We start from the raw sequence: 22063 nt of genomic DNA on the forward strand, positions 1-22063 counted from the left end.
AAGGCTATTTCTGAAATAACCCTATTTATTTAAATTTTCCGAGACCTCACATCCTCCCCTACTAATAAAAATTTGGTCCCCAAATTTCGCTATAACCAACAGCAAACACTAGAATATAACCAAACAGAATAAATGCTGAAAGAAACTCCAACCCACATACCTCACGTAAAAAATGAGGGTATCGAGCTCGGATCGTATCCTCCAGCTCCCAAGTAGCCTCCTCGTCAGAATTATGCTGCCATCCGACTTTAACCAGCCGGACCGTCTTGTTCCGCAGCTGACGCTCTCTGTGGTCCAAAATCCGTACCGGAACCTCCTCGTAAGTAATGTCAGGCTGATTAGGAACAGATATATCTGACAGAACATTTGCTGGATCGGATACGTATCTCTTCAGCATAGATACGTGGAATACATCATGAATGCCAGCTAGAGATGGTGGTAGCGCCAGACGGTAAGCTACTGTTCCAATCCTCTCCAAGATCTGGAATGGCCCAATATATCGTGGAGCTAGCTTACTTCGAAGACCAAATCGCTTCACCCCTTTCGTGGGTGAAACTCTCAGGAACACATGATCACCAATGGAGAACTCCAGAGGTCTCCGTCTCTGATAAGCATAACTCTTCTGACGGTCCTGAGCCTCTGACATCCTCCGTCTGATAGTATGGACTAACTCCGCATCCTGTTGGACTCTCTGAGGTCCTAGCAGCTGAGCCTCCCCGACCTCCTCCTAGAGGGTGGGTGTCCGACAAGATCTACCATACAACGCCTCAAATGGTGCCATCTGGATAGCCGAATGATAGCTGTTGTTGTAGGCGAACTCCACCAATGGCAGGTGGTCCTCCCAGCTGCACCCGAAGTCCATAACACAAGACCTCAGCAAATCCTCCAAAGTCTGAATAGTCCGCTCTGACTGCCCATCTGTCTGCGGATGGAATGTCGTACTGAAACGAAGTTGTGTGCCCAAGGCCTACTACAGACTCTGCCAGAAACGGGACATGAACCGTGGGTCTCGATCAGATATAATGCTCAACGGAACACCATGCAATCTGATAATCTCTCGACAGTATAACTCTGCCAATCGATCGAGAGAATCAGTCTTCCGGATCGCTAAAAAGTGTGCGGATTTGGTTAATCGGTCAACGATTACCCAAATCGCATCATGGCCTCGTCGAGTCCTAGGCAATCCTACCACAAAATCCATAGTAATATGCTCCCACTTCCACTCTGGAATAGGGATCCTCTGAAGTAATCCAGCAGGTCTCTGGTGCTCGGCCTTCACCTGCTGGCAGACAAGACATCTAGCTACAAACACCGTGATGTCTTTCTTCATACCGTTCCACCAATAGGAACGCCTCAAATCGCGATACATACGAGTTCCACCTGGGTGGATAGCAAATCTAGAACGATGGGCCTCCTGAAGTAACTCCTCCATGACTGGGTGAGACTGAGGTACACATAATCTGCCTCGCAAATAAATAATACCCTCGTCATCTCGTGTAAACTCGGTCTGCTGTCCGGAAGCTATCTGGCTGCTAATGAACTGTAAATGCTGATCTCCGGCCTGGGCCTCTCGAATCCTCATCCTGATCGACGACTGAGCAACCATGGTAACAAGAATACCCTGCTCTGTCCGTCCCTGCTCCTCAAGGCCCAACTCGGAGAATCCCTGAATCAAGTCCGTGACTAAAACTCGGTGACAAGCTAAAGTCCCTCTGGACTTCCTGCTAAGTGCATCAGCAACCACATTAGCTTTACCCGGATGGTAGCTAATAGTACAATCATAATCCTTCAGGAACTCCATCCATCTCCTCTGTCGGAGATTGAGTTCCTTCTGTGTGAAAATATATTTGAGACTCTTATGATCAGTAAGAATCTCAAAAGTAATACCATACAGATGATGTCGCCAAATCTTCAATGCAAAGATAATGGCGGCTAGCTCTAGATCATGTACTGGGTAATTCTTCTCATGCTCCTTCAACTGACGAGAAGCATAGGAGACTACCCTACCGTGCTGCATCAACACAGCGCCCAAGCCCTGAAGAGATGCTTCTGTGTAAAGTACGAACCCGTCAACACCAGAAGGTAAAACTGAAATCGGTGCTGATACTAATCTCCACTTCAGCTCCTGGAAGCTGGTCTCACATGCCTCTGACCACGTGAACTTCACGCCCTTCCTAGTCAGACGTGTCAATGGCATAGCAATACTGGAGAAACCCTCAACGAATCGTCTGTAATATCCAGCCAGGCCCAAGAAACTGCAGATCTCCTGGACTGACTTCGGCTGCTCCCAGCTAGTGATAGCCTCGACCTTCTGAGGATCTACTGAAATACCTCGGCTAGACACCACATGTCCCAGAAAACCAACTGTGGATAGCCAAAATGCACACTTGTTGAACTTCGCATACAGATGATGTCGTCGCAGAGTCTCCAAGACTATGCGAAGATGATGTGCGTGCTCCTCCTCAGAACGTGAATAAATCAATATATCATCGATAAACACAATAACAAACTGATATAGGTACTCCAGAAAGATACGGTTCATCAGATCCATAAATACTGCAGGAGCATTGGTAAACCCAAATGGCATTACCAAAAACTCGTAATGTCCGTATCTGGTGCAGAATGCTGTTTTCTGAATATCAGAATCCCTGTCTCTCAGCTGATGATATCCGGACCGTAGATCAATCTTAGAATACACTGATGTATCCCTGAGCTGATCAAATAAATCCTCAATCCATGGCAAGGGGTACTTATTTCTGATAGTCACTGCATTCAGCTGTCGATAATCGATGCACAACCTCAGAGTACCATCCTTCTTCTTGACGAATAATACCGGAGAATCCCCACGGAGATACACTAGGACGAATAAATCCCCTATCTAATAACTCCTAGAACTGAACCTTCAATTCGTCCAACTCTTTCGGTGTCATATGATAAGGAGCTTAACTCATCCAGTATCTAGCGGGGGTAGAGGTAGTAGCACCGCCAAAGGCTACTAAGTTTGAGCCTGAGCCTGCCACTAAGTCGATACTGGATACTGAGCCAGAGATAGGCTGCAGTAGGTACTGAACCGGTGGTTGGGGCTGTAACTAATACTGCCCTTGTGTCAGATACTGAGGTCCCAAAATAGAATTCTGGGACTCCATAAGGACACCGGAATGCTCCTACCCATGCATGTCATATGCAGTTGCTGCAGGAGGAGTTGTCCTCTGCTGACGGTGTGAAGATTGGGCTTTCAACCCGCCTCGCTGAGTCCCAGACTTACCAAACTGTCCTCCCGGAATAGTAACCCCGGAGGCTACATACCGAGCCTTCAGCGAACCGTCTCGGCTCACGTGTCCAGGCAGTTTGCAATAGTACCAAACTGACTGTCCCAGAGATGATGTGATCTTGGGATCCACATCGGGTACAGTGAAGGTCACCGGTGGACTGTTTTCAGTTCTGCTAAGCAGACCGGGAACGTCCAGATGAAGATCGTCCTGACTTCTGGGGTCGTCCAGATGACCCAGAAGTACCCTGACCCGTCTGAGTGCGAATGCTCTACTGGATCTGTCCAGAAGTCCGATCAGTCTGCTTCCTCTTCTTGTCTACCTTCACTCTATGATGAGCAGACTCAATCATAAGCGCTCTATCCAGTGCCTCTGTGTATGATGCAATACCAAGACCGGCAATCTTCACCTGAAGATACCCGTCCAGTCCCTGGACAAACTGGAGCATACGAGATCGGTCCTCGGCAACCAACTCAGGACAGAATCTAGCCTACCGATTAAATTCGGCATCGTACTCCATCACTGAGCAGTTATTCTGTCGAAGACTCAGAAAATCCTACCGATGTGTCATCTGATACGTCTGGGGAAATTACTGACTCTCGAATGCCTCCCTAAATCTCGTCCAGGAAATATGCTGCTCGCCTATAATCGAGCGTTGTGTGTCCCACCAGATCTCTGCCTCATCTCGTACCTTAAGTACGCAGTAGTAGGCATGACTGGAGGGGGTGTCGGGTATACTGAAGGTGATACCACTAGTGGTACAATCGAGGTATGTACCTCTGAAGTCAGAACCATCGGAATCTTATAATCCGACGTGCCTATAATATCCTGACCAGTCTGTCCCTGACGGACAAGCTCGACCCTAGCAGATATCTCCGGAGACTCTGTCTCTGGGGAATCTATCGGCATCTTACGTGAACAACCACGTGTCGGTACCGAAATACGCGTACATGTCATATCTGAAAATAAAATGTTACCCAGATATACTACAGGTATGAAAACTATAAAATTACCTGATTTACCTATTTGTCGTCTGGAGATGTCCTGTCACTGCTTAGCCCCCAAAAGAACCTCGTCAAATACCTCGGAATTCCGAAACGAGAAAAATCGACGGAATCCGTAAAATCCGAAAATACCGAGATAAACTCGTAAACTCCAGAACACGAGAAACAAGAATCAGAAAACGGCTCTGATACCAAATAAATTGGTATCAGATAAACCTCGAACATCCAAAACGAAGAGCAAGTATCGTGCACCTTGCTCTGATACCAAATAAATTGTCACGCCCCAGGTAGTCCCTGCTAGAAGAAATTTCGACAGCATCTCCCTTGTACGGGTGACAATATGAAAACCAAAGTACATACATCTATACCTCGGCCACACACGGCCGGAACAATACAACATAAATAGAAAGCAAACCACGCAATTATATATATATTTTCACACATAACAACACATAATCAATCCACGCAGTTTAATATAGGAAAACGATAAAGAATCCAAAAAGATATACCTACACATCCTACTCCACTACAACGAAGAAAATAAATCCAGGAAGTAGTGAGAAAATCCGCAGCGGAAAACAATAGTAGCAAACCCAATTGTTCGTTGAAAGTCCACAATACAACTGTCTCACATCGTAAGAACATAAGATGCAAAAAGAACAAAATATAATTCGACAATAGGAAATCCTCGCGACAGGGGCTAGCGACTGGAATATCTCCCGACGGCATCAACCTGAAAGGTAGATATATAGCGGTGTGAGTCCAAAGAACTCAGCAGGTAATCCAATAGATATGTACAGCAACATATAACTACCAGTAATAGCCCTAAGTACAACATCCTAAACCATAGCACCTATAGTACAGTTTCCTAACAGTATAACAGATATGCATAGCAGAAATAAACTGTAATAACCAACAATAGGCATAAAGTACAGTTTATAGCAAGAATGATAAGAAAATGCATAACTGAAATAAACTGTACTCACCTGCGAGCCTTGGGCAAATGATTGTGGACATACACAGAATAAGATAGTCAGAGCAAATAAGCATGTATCCTGAAGGCATGTCAATCATATGCAGTCACCCAAGTGCATCATCCAATATGCAACAATCACAATAAATGCAATCCGTGCATATGATGCAATATGACATGGTCACCACTGACGCCAGTCAGCCGTCTCACACGCGATGGTGAGACCGAGTGGGTAGGGCTGTGACACCGTGCACTCTGCCGTCACTACCCCTGATGAGTGACCGAGTGGACGGGATGCTGTCGGAGTACACCAATCCTCCTACCTCAAACATAGTGAGGGAGCGTAACACACTCATCTCCCGGTACGCAATGACGGGGAGGGATCCCGACTGCAACCCCGCTGTATCGTGCTACCCATGAGCACCCCGGCGGTGCACCACCGAGCAACCTACCATTCACACCCTGAGTGCTGTGCCACTACCCATGCAGTGGACACGTGTGTAGGCCCTCATGTAGCCAGCCGACGAGCTCAACAATAATGGAGTCATCAATCGCCCAGCATGCAATCATGCAATATGGTGCGTGCGGCTACAGTGCATCATACCTGAACATATCCTCCTCCATATGCGTAGATGCCAAAAGTAAACGCATATATACAATAGAGATATAGACAACATGAAACCAACGATATGTAACAAGTATCTCCAGCAACTAATCATGGGTAGATAAGCACTATGAATAACCATAACACACATATACACATGGCAAAAGATAAAAGTAATCAAGACTACTATAAAGCATCTAACAGTAGGAGCATGTGATAGGTATCAACTAAGCTAAAACCAAGGAAGAGATAAATCTACTATCTACTACTAGTAATTATATATAAACTACACATATCCTAAGACAATATCAAAAAGATAAGTCAAAGGGTACCCGCCTCAAGTATAAGGTACAATCAATCCAAATCCGAAGTCGAGACGCCCGTCTCGAATCAGTGTCCTGCGTCAAACAACATATATATATTTTATTTAGCTAAATCCAAAGAATAGCCAAATAAAATCCCTAAAATCAAATTAGGGCAAAACCCTAATCAATATAACCACAACTTACCTAACTAAACCTAATGATCGATTAGGGTTAGTTACCTAATCCGTAATCACCAATTTGATTAGAAATCCAAACTTAGATTAGATCCAATAGTTAACTAGGGTTAATTGCTTAACCCTAATTATTCCATTAGATTAAATCTACGTAAATAAATCTAATCATAACCAACAACTAATTACCAACCTCTAGTCAAACCTACACATGATCATGCAATCAAAATTATACTATAATCTACAACCCAGATCAAATACCTACACATAAGCCTAATTCAACTTAACCAATTGGTATCAAACATACTACACATCCTGTATCAATCACCCTACTAATCATCTACATCATATATCAACTAATCATGTACCAATCCAATTCATTCCAAATTCAATACATACCTAATTTAACTAACCTACAACAAGATCAAAAGTCATACCTCAAGCTCGGCTCCTATTGCTTGTTGGATCAAGGGCTGCCTCCAGAAATCACTTCACGATCACCTTCCAACACCACAGCAGTAGGACCTCGCTGCTCTAACTAAGTTGCTGTTGAAACCATATGCTGCTGGATCAGAAAGCAATCCACAGCACACAATTGAATTCCACAGAACAAGTTCTCACTGGAATCAATCGGATCAACAACAAGAGATCAAGCAAAGTCAACAGATCAACAAGAAATGGAGATCACTAATCAATCAACACCTTAATCTTACCTCGCTGTCTCACTGTCAGAACCTTATTACTCTGAAGAGGAGGCAAAGTTCGGAGCTAGGGCACGACATCAAGAACAGAGGAGGTTTGAGGCTAGGGTTAGGGCTAGGACCCTCTTCCTGATCGAAGATCGTCTCAAACGAAGCAGTGATCTGAATGTAAAGCCCCGACGATGAACCTAGGGCACGGTTCGGAGAGAATCCAGTGAAGAAGGGTCAAGAATCGTCACACAAAATCCTTAACAATCAACTGAACAAGATCCCTTACCTTCACATTAGACCTAGGGCACAGCCTGTCGTCATGTGGGAGGAAGTAAAAGACATCGGTGATGTAATTGGAAGAGAGGAAAAGCTCAAGAAACCTTCCTCTGTCGTCGACGCACGCTCCCGACGCCCGGCGATCTAGGGTTCGAACTCTCCCCTCCCTCCTCCGAGAGACTACCCGAAAAGAGGCGACAGCTCAAAAGGAAGTGCGATCGCCCGACCAGCTCTACTGATCAGGGACGATGAACAAACTCTGAAAAATTCCCAGAAAATTTCTAAAATTCCGGAAAAATTCTATAAGGCTATTTCTGAAATAACCCTATTTATTTAAATTTTCTGAGACCTCACAGCAACAACTTTCACATGGTTAGTCAAGTTAAGTCAATTTGGTCCAGATAGTTTTGACTAGAGCTGGAAGACTTGACTTGATTGATGTATATTGCATGCTTAACGCCCAGACTCATATTGATGCACAGATATAAGCATTCTTGAGTCCAGGCAGTACCCTACGCATCTCACGCCATTCTATGTTTGCAAGCACAATCAAGGTATACCTAGGTGTTTGTGAGATGCTCTGGTTTAAGTCTAGGGGAGCATGATTTCTAGGGATTCAGCTTAGGCTAAGTCCAACTTTTGAAAAATCTAATAAATTGGAATTTTTTTAAATATGTTTTTCCTATAATTTGAAAAGAAACAAGATAATTAAGCAAAATTAGGCGCCTACTCTACCCTACACATTCCTATTTGCCTTCTAAGTGCACTGAACTCAAGTTCAGGTAAGGGTTTTGTAAAGATGTCAGCTAGGTTTGATTTGGACTCAACATGGTTGAGTGCAATTTCACCTTTAGCTACATGATCCCTTACAAAGTGGTATTTCACTTCTATGTGTTTGGTCCTAGAATGGTGAATAGGAGTTTTGGTCAGATTAATCGAGCTGATATTATCAATAAAGATTTTTGATTTTTTTTTAAAATAATTTTGAAATTTAAGTTTTTAAAATAATTTTTAAATTTAAATTTTTAAATAATTTTGAAATTTAAGTTTTTAAAATAATTTTGAAATTTAAGTTTTTTTAAAATAATTTTGAAATTTAAGTTTTTAAAATAATTTTGAAATTTAAGTTTTTAAAATAATTTTGAAATTTAAGTTTTTAAAATAATTTTGAAATTTAAGTTTTAAAATAATTTTGAAATTTATGTTTTTAAAATAATTTTGAAATTTATGTTTTTAAAATAATTTTGAAATTTAAGTTTATAAAATAATTTTGAAATTTAAGTTTTAAAATAATTTTGAAATTTATGTTTTTAAAATAATTTTGAAATTTAAGTTTTTAAAATAATTTTGAAATTTAAGTTTTTAAAATAATTTTGAAATTTAAGTTTTTAAATAATTTTGAAATTTAAGTTTTAAAATAAATTTGAAATTTAAGTTTTTAAAATAATTTTGAAATTTAAGTTTTTAAAATAATTTTGAAAGTTAAGTTTTAAAATAATTTTGAAATTTATGTTTTTAAAATAATTTTGAAATTTAAGTTTTTAAAATAATTTTGAAATTTAAGTTTTAAAATAATTTTGAAATTTAAGTTTTTAAAATAATTTTGAAATTTAAGTTTTAAAATAATTTTGAAATTTAAGTTTTTAAAATAATTTTGAAATTTAAGTTTTTAAAATAATTTTGAAATTTAAGTTTTAAAATAATTTTGAAATTTTTGTTTTTAAATTAATTTTGAATTTTAAGTTTTTAAAATAATTTTGAAATTTAAGTTTTAAAATAATTTTGAAATTTATGTTTTTAAAATAATTTTGAAATTTGATTTATTTAAAATAATTAAGTTTGAAATCATTTTGTGTTAATTAATTTGAAGATAATTTAAGATAATTAATTTGAAGATGATTTAATTTAATTGAGTTAATTAATTTAAGTCAAGTCATTTTTACTTTTAATTTCTTAGTCATCTCACCCGATCTAAATTTTCAATAAGGGAACCCTATAATTGTTGTAAGATGAATTATCGTTGAATTTTAGGGTAAGGTTTAACTTTGTGTTAGATTTAGGTTTATCTTTGGGTTCAACAAGTAAGCATATTTGGATAAACTTCTGGGCTGTGGTGAGTCACAAGGAACTCATTAAAGTAATCATGCCTTCAAGGTTTCCAAATAGTCCTACCCATTGAATTTAATACTAAACCTTGGTCTAACTAGTTAGGATCCATTTAAGGGTAGCTTCAGTCAGTTCCACTTGGCCAAATGCACCAGGTCGAAGCCATATCTTCCTAGACATGCGATGCCCAATCTTCCCTAACGTACTATCATCCAAAAATTTCACCAGTACTGTAATTTAAGTTAAACCTATCCCGTTTTAATCTAACCTTAATTACCCTGCCGGGTAGTCTACTCTTGTTTACCCATTTCGGGTAGTTGAAGTTCGGTTACCCAGTCGGGTAGATAAGTTTCGGAGGTGCCAGCTATTCTGGATCCTCCTTCTATTTTTCTTTGATTTATGTTAAATTTTGAGTTTAATTTTGAATTTTTACTTGAATTTTTAATTTTTAATTTAATTTCAAATTTTTACTTGAATTATGTTCTTAATATTGTTTTTCTGTTAGCTCCCCCTAGATCATATCCTCGGTATGGTCTTTCGAGGTAGTGTATTTGATCCTTCGGAACCCAGTATTGGCCAAGTCCAACTTGATTGATCAATTTGGACTTGGGGGCCCATGCTTGGACTGATTTACAATTTTGTTTATTTATTAAGGATAGATAAAATCTATATTTATTTTTTACTTTTATATCCCATCCCCGTTTTGTTGTAAATGGCTCTTTGTGTTCCAAGAATTAGGTCCAATTTCTTGGAGCCCAGAGAAAACTTTTCTAAAGTAATTTTTAAATCTTTTACCTGATTTTTCAAACTAGAATTTTCTTCCTCAAGTTTTTGAACTTGAGTAGAATTTTCAGTTTGATCAGGCAAAGAATTAGTGCTTGTCACTTCTTTAAGGACAGCTACTTCCTTTAGAAGTGATTTAATCCTAAGATTTGATTTAGCTAGTTTGCGAAGTAAGTAATTAACTAAATTATTAAGCCTTGGAATACTTACATTGGAGTCTGACCCTTCTGAAACGGATGTGGATCCGTGGCTTTGCTCGGACTCGGCTTCTGACTCGCTCTCGATGATCTGGTCCCGGGCCATCAGTGCGAGTAGACTTGTTTGATCAGGTTCATCGCCATTGTCCTCTAAAGAAGATTCGTCCCAGGTTGCTTCCAGGGCCTTCTTTCTTCTTTGCTTGTTGGCCTCCTTTTGGTTGGGACAGTTGGCTTTGATATGCCCCTTCTGGTTGCACACGTAACAAGTGACTTCGAACTTTACCTTTGAGTTCGGTTGGGCCTCTCTGGATTGAACTGCCTTCTTCAGATCTTTCTTGTTGAAGCCCTTCTTCTTCTTGTAGAGCTTCTTCACAAGGTTCACAAGTTCGCTGGTCAGTTCGTCTTCTGAGTCTTCTGAGTCGGGTTCGTCTTCTGATTCCGGTTCGATTTTTCGCCGGGATCTTGGTTCACGCGTTCTACTTGTGCTTGCAAGCAAAGCTATACCTTTCTCGGATGGCTGTGCATTAGTTTGTTCATGAAGTTCAAATTCAGAAAATAACTCGTCTAACTTTAAAGAAGATAAATCTTTGGAGACCTTGTAGGCATCTACCATTGATGCCCACAATGTACTCCTTGGAAACGAATTTAATGCGTACCTTATGACGTCCCGATTTTTGACTCTCTGTCCAATTGCATGAAGAGAGTTGAGAATGTCCTGGATGCGTGCGTGAAGCTGGCATGCCGTCTCACCTTCCTGCATTTTTAAGTTATACAATTTATTAAATAATAAATCTCTTTTACTTACTTTTGTGTCGGTGGTGCCCTCGTGGAGTTCAATCAGCTTCTCCGAGAGTTCCTTTGCGGTTGTAAAGGGACCGACTCTGTTGAGCTCCTCCTTGGTAAGACCGCATTGGAGAAGGCAAGTAGCTCTGGCATCAGCTTCCACCTTCTTGATTAAAGCTGGTTCCCAGTCTTCGTAGGATGTAGTCTTGCCGTCTTTGTCAGTTGGTAGTTGTAATCCACTCTTGACGATCATCCATGTCTCGAACTGGGTTTTCATAAATATCTCCATCCATCCTTTCCAGTATCCAAAATCTTCTCCGGTGAAGAGCGGGGGACGGACGGTACTATAACACTCTTGTTGGGCCATTTGTAATCCTGCACGACAAAAATTAAACGAATTCTGTTCCAAGACTAAGTCTTGGATTAGTAGTGCGGGAGAAAGATAAAAAAAATGTCGAGCTTGAGTGGTATTGTACCAACTTCAAGCAAGAACCGATTCGATGAAAATAATTAAAATTTTAGCTATCGAGCTAATTCTAATTTGACTCCAAAAAGAATCGAAAAACACCACGAAAAAAAATGTTTTAAATGGTGGTTGCACCAATTAAAACAACCCCGCTCTGATACCAATTGTTGGATCGAGACCGCGCTAGAGGGGGGGTGAATAGCGCTCGTGGCTATTTCGTTCGATTATCGGAAAATGTTTGTAAATCTAACAGAGTAATAAGCAGCGAAAATAGAAAAGAAAAGCAAACACACAAAGAACACGGAAGATTTACTTCGTTCGGAGCCTAAGGCGACTCCTACTCGAAGGCCCGCGATCCTTGATCGCTTCCGGTGGGCAACAACTATAAGCTCGATAATAATTACAATTTGAAGTACAATAAATGACAATAATTAATTATACCGACGACATAGAAATGAAGATTCGGAGCTCCTGGTCGTCGGGCACAAGTAGCAGCACTTCGAAACGTTGTTTGGAGCAGCACGAAGCACTGCAATCACTTGAAAGTTGATGTTTTGTTGCTGCTGCTCGAGACCCCTTATAAAGGGTGTTCAAGGCGCCTTGAAGCCCTTCAAGGCGCCTTAAATGAGAACTTTATCTCGATCTGCTCGCTGGGATAATCTTTTGACTGCCGCGACCTGAAGGCGCCTTAAACCCATTCAAGGTGCCTCCAAGCTATCTAAGGCGCCTTAAACCCCTCCAAGGCGCCTCAAGCCTGCTCCTCACGCCAGCTCAGGATTTTGAACCCGATGCGCCTCTAAGCCCCATGGAGGCGCCTCGGACACTGTTCATCCGGGGAAAATCTTCGTTATTTTATACCTGCAAGATATGTTAGTCCCAAACAACATCCTGCAACACAAAGTTAGCACAAAATAACAGTATGGATAATAAAGAATGTTTAAGACAGTCTCCGGACTGTCCGGGTCTGACTTTAGATTTCCGTCCGGAAACTCTAGGTCGACCAGACGCCTACTGTTCCCTCTACGGGGAACGCGTCCTCACCTACTCCACTCAGGAGATTTACCTGTTGCCAGTATGATCCTCCAGATCAACTGGACTTTTGCTCAGCACTTGATTCTTCCGGACTTTCTGCTGGACATCCGCTTCCCGGCTAGTCCAGTCCTTCACCTGGTTCGCGACACCAGGACTTTCCACCTAGGGTTACCACCCCCTAGGACTTTTGCCTGAAGCTATCAACCTGCCAAGACTTTCCGCATAGGGTTACCACCCCTTATGACCTAGGGTTACCACCCCCTAGGGTTTTCCCTTTGCCTAACCGCAGCTAGGACTTTCCTGAAGCACTCATTCAAACATGTCAGATCACAAACCACTTAACTTTGAATCCTTTTCCATTATCAAAACTCGGGTTCGATCGTCGGATGCTTCCCGCACCAACAGGTCGGACCTCCTAGGTATTACTCAACTAATACTACTTCCTCCACACCATTGTGGGGTATATATCACTAAGTACATCATGGATATCTAATCATATCCAATAGTCCCATGAGTCAGGATCTCCCATGGAACAGCGTTAGGCGAGTCGACTGATCATCGCCTTATAATCCATCAGGCTAACGAAGAAGTAGAGAACTACTCTCTCTCTAAACACCTCAAGGAAATCACTAAGTGATGATCTGATCTCCAAAAACATTCTCTGCTTCTTCCTTCACGTGGTACCAGATCACGTAAAGGTTACGCAGCTAACTTCAACTCCCTCATGTCAGTACAAATCAAATATCCAAATGTACTCTCCAACTCATATACGCTAGTAACAATTGTATCTCATAAGTGTTAAGCATATAGCCTTACACCTTTTCCCACATCAATGGAGGTATCCTATCCGAATATACCTTCTAAGTCATCCTATCAGGTAAAAACAGTCCATGGTCAAAGTCCCCATGGAATAGGATACATCAATCCTCTATAGACCGACTATGCCGACAATGGTAAACGGCTAATTCAGTCCTTTCTACGACTGTACAAGTCATGTACTCAAATGTGTCTCCTAAAATATCTAATCAAGCACGGAATAACCCCAAAGATCGGAATCTCTAAAAATAGAGTAAGTCAGTCCCTAATAATCGAACCAACAAAATAAATCGATCATCTCCTAACTGATCCAATAAGAGTACATCCATTCATCACTGACAAAACCAACTAAGGTAAGTCAAATCACAACTACACCAGTCAATCAGGTAAATCAATCCTAAACTGATCAAACCAACAAGAGTCAATATGTGTATACAGATATCATCAACTACCCAGCTAATAATAACAAACAACTGGTATGTGACACCAACTATCAACCAACTAGTAGTAACGAATCATAAAACTACTAGTAGTATGATATGACGAATCCCCTGAGACTGTAATCTTTGATCTCCAGTAGGGTCAACCGTGATCAGTGACTGACCCAACACATGAAATGCATGATACAATCAACTAGACAAGTACTAACAAAAGAGTACTAACACACATCACAACTATGCATGAACTAACAAAAATGTAAGGTAACAATATGCAAACATACCTCCTAAAGCCTGGAGATGTCCTGCCGCTGCCTGGTCCCAAGACCACATCAAGAAAAACCCAATCACGAAATCCAAAATACGAATAGCAGGCAACGTACCTGCTCTGATACCACTTAATTGTCACGCCCCCAGAGAAGTTCCAGCCAGACAAAAATCCGCCAGCATCTCCCCTGTACCGGTGACAATCTGAAGCATCAATACAAACAAAATACATCAGCCACATGCGGTTGGAATATTTATATACACAACCACGCAGTTATAATCACAGCCCACGAAAAATGATAACGGAAAGCCCACACAAACAAAACAAACCACCACACTGCTAGCCGGCTAGGCTATATACAATAACCACAACAACACAAATAGAATCACACCACCAAATACAACAAATACTGAATACAAGTAAAACATATACAAAACTAAAAATAGTCTCCGGATGTGACGTAGGACCCGGCAGACAGGATACTCCAAGCGACACACCAACCATCTACCTGCTACCTGAAAACATAAAAGTTCAAATGTGGTGGTGAGTATAGGTAACTCAGCGGGTAATAGAAAGATATTGCATGGTAAATAAACAAGTATGGAGATCAAAAGTATACAATCTCAGTAGGGAAATAAAGAACATGATCATACTATCATAATCAACACATCTGAACGTACCTGACGTAATGACCAGACATAGTCATAACTGACATACAAACATCACAAACCCCTACTGACATAATTATAAATACGTACCCAATCTGGAATCTACACATGGTATAGTAATCAGTAACCTCACCGGATCTACAACAGACCTACTCGTAACCCCTGTGCAATATAAATACAACTTCAAATACATGTAAAATAAATGACATGTATGCAGCATGACAACCATATGCAACAATCATATCGCAAATAAATGCAACATACCACAAACACATGCAACTAGTATCTACTAGGCATGTATGCAAATATATCTCCAAAGATGCACCGCGCATCAAATGCAAATGTGCATGCATGCTCCATGGTCACCCCCGCCACCTCTCTTGACACCATGACCCTTAGCCTCCAGTACATGCAAGACTATAGGCGCCCGAAGCGGACGGTCAGCTAAGTAGTTATATAACTACATAGCTAAGGGTCCCTGACCACTCATAACTCAAACCCTCTGACTACTGTACCCTCAAGACCCACTACTCCAGAGTGGTCGAGGCTGACAGAACACTGAGCGGCTGAATGAGCGCGACAGGACTAGCTCCACTCCTAACTACCACTCTCCAACAGTGGTCGAAAGGGCAGCTATAAACAACTGACGACTCTCTTAACCACAAGGAAGACGATAACCTGAGTACAGTCGTCATGATATCTCCATGTACCCCACCAAACACATGTACATATCTACACATGTATAATCAACATAAATCCTCCAGTAAAAACACAACAAACATGTGTATATACCCCACACAGACAATCAACACAACTCCTCCAAAAGTACATGACAAATACATATATACACACTACATGTAAATGCACGGTCAACAAGATAACTCCTACAACACATACCCATCTACGTACAATCCACATCATAGACCCAATCAGCATGGTAATACTAACAACCCGACAATCCCTACAAGACATACTCTACACGTGTAATCACAATAGAGTAGATATCAAGAGTGGAAACGGTATATGAATTAAATAGATCATCACAAGGGTCAAGCATAAGTATCATGCAGGAAACATAGCAACCGATCATGATATAAGATAAAGCAGCCTAATTTGTCCAATAATAACCATGCACTAAGTTCAATAAAAATCTACATAGAGCGAGGGAAGAAATACCCGCCTTTATCTGTCGACCGTGTCAAATAGACCAATCCCACGTCGAGACGCTCACCTCGAAACAAAGTCTGCGATCACATAATATATTAGCTAATTAAATAGGTAGAAATAATTAACTAAATAACTCCCCCACCTAATTAGAACAACTCTAATCAAATATGATTAGGAATTAATCCTCCAATAAACCTTAATCATAATACAACCTAGTTAGATTAGGTTATACATGATACATCTCCAAAACTCCTCCAAATCAACACATCTTAACCAAATTCCTAATTCTAATCATTTAATCCACTTATCACCATCATTTAATCCATGTATCAACAACTAACATTAAGAGTTAATCCTACATAGATCATCCACCTCAATTAATCCAACCATATTAATTTATCCAATCCACATGACACTACTCATAAATCTAAGCAGAATAAAGCCCCACAACCCATAGAAAACTCAATTTAGCATCATACTAATAGAATACCCAAGGTACAACACTAAAAGAGCACTTACCTTGAAGTATGGCAGCAATTCCAATAGCTCAGCAACCCTACAACTCACTGCCAAGAAGCTACAAAGAATACCCACAACCAATTCATCCAAGAATTAATCCATAAATCCAATCATATAGCAAAGGATTTGTTAAAACCCTAATTCACAGCACTAAACTCACCTTTATCTGTCTACTTGCTGTTAACTCACTGATAGAGCACCCCCTGCAAGAAAACTGTGGCCGGAGCTAAAGTATCCAATGGCCTTCCAATTTAACACCCTATATCATAATTATTCCACGACTAAAATTCGAATCCAATTCATATAGGAAATTACCTCTATGACTTATTCCCCTTGATGGCACTATTGTTAACCCACAACCTGAGAAACTTGCTACAGCAAAGCTACTGCCGATAGCCACCCAATAACCCCTACACCAATTCTTTCTAGAATTAAATCCAGAACCTAGCTGTAGAAACTATAATTAGCTGAAACTCCAACAAACATAACCTTACTCACCTCAAATGCCCCCAAATTCTTCAGCCGAAACCCGAAATCAGCCGCAAGAAATGGAATGCAATGATCGACTTCAAAGAAAATCCACAGTATACTGATCCAACGCCTCCTCCTAGTCCAGATCAGAGAGAGAACCACAAATGAACACAATTATACCAGAATCCTTAAATCCACAAAATTTTCGGGTGAAGCATACCTTGATCGATCACCTCCGATGCTGTTGCCCGATCCAATCCAACAGAAGTGAAGCTACGGAACAATCCCTAGCGATCATACTGAGGAGGAGACCATCAATCGGCTGGGAACGCGAGCCAACCCCCCCTCCCCCCCCTCCTGCCGTGCCCTAGCTCCGCCGAGTCATTGCCTCGTGTGCCAGCACAGCCAAAGAGGAGATCGCTGCATCGGAGATGGTCAGAGCCATCAAGATCGGGTGACGCTTTCCCCCTGGTGACGCGACGAAGCCATGATCGTTGGGGAAGCCGTCGGCGTCGGGTCGTCCGTGGCGAGAGAGGAAGAGGAGAAACACTCCACGCATCGAGAGGGAGAGGGAGGGAGGCTCGGCCGAGGGTACGCCGGCGGAGGAGATCGATTGTCGGCGGTGAGTTCGTGGCAACCGGCGATCGTGCGAGATGAAATCGCAAGAGAGAGGTCTCGGGAGAAAGGAAACCCGCGTGAGGGGGAGAAGTCGGGGAAAGGAATTAAGAATCAGCGTTTTTAAAACTAGTTTACTGTAGCATTAACCTAATTAGCCTAATTAAAACCTAAGTTCAATCCTAATCAACTCCCACTTAATTTGGGTAATCCAAACAGGCCTTCACTGTACCCCGAATTCATCCCCTCAAAACGAATCGTTCAGACTCCGTTTAAACCCCGAAAAATTTCTAAAAAATCCAGAAAAATCTAATAAGATTTTTCGTCCAAAAATATTTATTATTTAATTTTGCGGTATCTTACAAATTTAGAAGTTGAATTTTTTTTTTGAAATTAGAAAACTGTTGAAATTTGTTTTAGTTTGCTTAGAAATTCTCGTTCAAAAAAAAATATATTGCTATTAAAACCAATCTCAAGGCATTACTTTGCACTTACTTCTTTTTGCCTCTTGCCCAAGTTAGAATTTTCAAACAAATTCTACTAAAATGGGTCTTGAAAAGTTAAGTCTTTTAAGAAACTAGCTTACTTTTGATATATGGCAAAGGGGGAGAGTAGAGAAATTCAAAAGAATAAATAAAAATCAAAGGTTAAAGGAGGAGTTCATATTAAGGTGGAGTTTATATTAAGGGGGAGTTATGCTATCACCTTCTTCATTTTGCTTATACGTTATTGATTTATTGCATAGTTTTTACTTAACCTTGAATTTTGGTTGCCATTATCAAGAAGGGGGAGATTGTTGGTGCGAGGAGCATCCGACGATCGAACCTCAGTTTTGATAATGGCAAAGGATTCAAAGTTAAGTTAGCTTGTGATGTAACGTGTTGAACAAGTGTTTCAGGAAAGTCCTAACTGTGGTTAGGCAAACGAAAACCCTAGGGAGTGGTAACCCTAGGTCATAGGGGGTGGTAACCCTATGCGGAAAGTCTTGGCAGGACGATGGCTTCAGGAAAAAGTCCTAGGGGGTGGTAACCCTAGGTGAAAAGTCCTGGTGTCGCGAACTAGGTGAAAGACTGGACTAGCCGGGAAGCGGATGTCCAACAGAAAGTCCGGAAGCGTCGAGTGCTGAGCAAAAGTCCAGTCGATCTGGAGGATCGAACTGGCAACAGGTAAATCTCCTGAGTGGAGTAGGTGAGGACGCGTTCCCCGTAGAGGGAACAGTAGGCGTCGGGTCAACTTAGGGTTTCCGGTTGGAAATCCGAAGTCAGACTCGGACAGTCGGGTGACTTTCAAAACTATTCTTTATATTATCCTTCGTGTTCTAACTCTGTCTTGTAGGAAACTAATACTTTTGTGCAGAGTTAGAACTAACCAGGATCGGTCGACCGAACCTTGGGATCGGTCGACCAAACCTCCAAGCTACCAGATCATATCTCCAAAAGTTGGACGGGGTTCACCCAGGGATCGATCGACCGAACCTCTAGATCGGTCGACCGAACCTGGGACAGGTGGCGACTGGATCAGGCCGAGGTGAGAGGGTTAGAGGAGACTGATCGGTCGACCGAACGCTGGGATCGGTCGACCGAACCTGGGGATGAAGTTTGAACAGATCGAAGCGGAGCGACGGATCGATGGTTCAAATGCAGTGGAGTTCATCTGATCGGTCGACCGAACACGAGGATCAGTCGACCGATCCGCTTCGGGTCAAAACTGATCCCGAAACTTGGGATCTGGATCAGACCTTACAGAGCTCTAAAAAGAGGCTTCATGGTGTAGCTCAAATCATCAAATTCCGAACAGAAAACTCTGCTCTTCCTTGTGCTGCTGCTAATGCCTCAACAACGCTCTGCTCCAACAAGTCATTCCAAAGCTTTCTATTTACTTTCTTGTTGGTATAATTTCTTTACTGCACTTACTTGTAATAATTAACTTGTAAAGATTTGCGCTAAATAGTTGTTGCCCACCGAAAGTGGTCAAGGATCGCGGGCCTTCGAGTAGGAGTCGCTACAGGCTCCGAACGAAATAAAAACACCTGCATCTCTGTGTATTCTCTTTTACTTTCCGCTGTGTTTCTACTCCGTTTTTTAAATCATTAAAATAGCCACGAGCGCTATTCACCCACCCCCCCTCTAGCGCTTTCGATCCATCATGTTTGTGGTGGAGCAATGCTCCCACCTATTGTGGATTGCTAGTAGCGGAGTATTTCCCCCATATATATATTATAGATACATATTACGGATTTGGTTGTGGTGGAGCGTTTCTCCCACATATTGAGGATTTCTTGTGGTAGAGCGTTGTTCCCACATATGTGGTATTTCCTATGATGGAGCATTGCTCTCACACTGGAGGATCTATTCTTTGGTGATTTATATTATTGGTGATTAGATTTCAGATTTATTGTCAGAGATCTTATGGTTAGGAATGTCTTTAGTACGGACATTGTGAGTTCTTGATTTTTACCATTAGAGCTTGCGGAGCTTAGATGTTTTCAGGGACTCGATGATTTCTGGTATTTCTAGGATGTTTGGATAAGTTTCCATTGTCTTTGTTGATGATGCTGTGGTCTATTTTGGATCTGGGGTGAGTCACATACACCATCTTTGCATAGTTCTAGAGATGTTTCGAAGAGAACATCTATATGTGAAGATCAGTAGTGCGTATTTGAATTGTCTTAAGTGAGATGTTTGGGACACACGGTCACCAGTAGGAGTATACCGTGGGTTCACAGGAGATAGAGGTTGTTACCGTTGGGAGCAGCCGAAATAAGTGCAGGAGATCTACAGTCCTTGGGACTGGCAGGATATTACAGACGGTTCGTCGAGGGTTTCTTGCGTATTGCTATGCTGTTGACACGCCTTACCAGGAAAGGCGTGAAGTTCACGTGGTTAGAGGATTGCGAGACCAGCTTTTAGGAGCTGAAGCAGAGATTAGTGTCGGCTCCGATTTTTGGTTTTACCTTCTGGAGATGACGGATTCGTTCTCTACACCGACGCGTCTCTACAAGGTTTGGGCGTTGTTTTGATGCAGCACGGCAGGGTAGTCTCTTATGCTTCTTGGCAGCTGAAGGAGCATGAGAAGAACTACCAGTACATGATTTGGAGCAGGCCGCCATTATTTTTACCTTGAAGGGTTGGCGGCATCACCTTTATGGTATTACATTTGAGATTCTCACTTATTACAAGAGTCTCAAATACCTTTTTACTCAAAAGGACTTAATCTCCGACAGAGGAGATGGATGGAGTTCCTGAAGGATTTTTATTGTACCATTAGCTACACTCGGGGAAAGATAATGTGGTTGCCAATGCACTCAGCAGGAAGTTCAGGAGGGACTTTGGCTTGCCACCGAGTTTCAGTTACAGACTTGGTTTAGGGCTTCTCTGAGTTAGGCCTTGAGGAGCAGGGATAGACAGAGTAGGGTATTCTTGTTACTATAGTTGCTCAGTCGTCGATCAGGACGAGGATCCGAGAGGCCCAGGTTGGTGATCAGCATTTGCAGTTCATTGGCAGCCAGATAGCTTCTGGGCAGCAGACCGAGTTCACACGAGATTAGGAGGGTATTATATACTTCCGAGGTAGATTATGCGTACCTTAGTCTCACCCGGTCTTGCAGGAGCTACTTCAGGAGGCTCATCGCTCTCGATTTACGATCCATCCAGGTGGGAACCGCATGTATCAAGATTTGAAGCGTTCCTACTATTGGAACGGTATAAAGAAAGACATCACGGAATTTGTAGTGAGATGTCTTGTCTGTCAACAGGTGAAGGCCGAGCACCAGAGACCTGTCGGCTTATTTTAGTGGATTCCTATTCCCGAGTGGAAATGGGAACACATTACCATGGACTTTATGGTTGGTTTGCCGAGGACACGATGAGGCCATGACGCGATTTGGGTAATCGTTGATCAATTAACCAAATCCGCGCACTTCTTAGCGATCCAGGGGATAGATTCCCTGGATCGATTGGTAGATCTGTATTGCCGAGAGATTATCAGATTACATGGTGTCCCTTTGACTATTATTTCGGATAGAGACCCCCAGTTTACGTCTCGATTCTAGCAGAGTCTACAGCAGGCCTTAGGCACGTAGCTCCGTTTCAGTACATCTTTCCATCCGCAAACAGATGTACAGTCAGAGCGGACCATACAGACTCTTGAGGACTTGCTGAGGTCATGTGTATTGGATTTCGGAGGCAGTTGGGAGGAACATTTTCCATTAGTAGAGTTCGCCTACAACAACAGCTTTCATTCGGCTATCCAGATGGCACCGTTTGAAGCGTTGTATGGTAGGCCTTGTCGGACACCCACCCTCTGGGATGAGGTTGGGGAGGCCCAGCTGTTGGGACCTCATAGAGCTCAGCAGGAGGCAGAGTTGGTCCATACTATTAGACGAAGGATGTCAGAGGCACATGACTGCCAGAAGAGTTATG

General features: G+C 41.9%; 1 long non-coding RNA gene across 1 annotated transcript; it reads right to left on the reverse strand.

Annotated features, from left to right (window-relative positions):
* Positions 1-16056: 16056 nt before the first annotated feature.
* LOC122053565 lies at positions 16057-17732 on the reverse strand. Its single transcript, XR_006132240.1, has 6 exons — positions 17248-17732; positions 17055-17163; positions 16872-16966; positions 16717-16799; positions 16557-16614; positions 16057-16114 (listed from the first exon to the last, which is right to left on the reverse strand). It is a non-coding gene; the product is annotated as an uncharacterized LOC122053565 (long non-coding RNA).
* Positions 17733-22063: the final 4331 nt, after the last annotated feature.

Source organism: Zingiber officinale, chromosome 3A, assembly GCF_018446385.1.
Source record: "Zingiber officinale cultivar Zhangliang chromosome 3A, Zo_v1.1, whole genome shotgun sequence".
NCBI classification, from domain to species: Eukaryota; Viridiplantae; Streptophyta; class Magnoliopsida; order Zingiberales; family Zingiberaceae; genus Zingiber; species Zingiber officinale.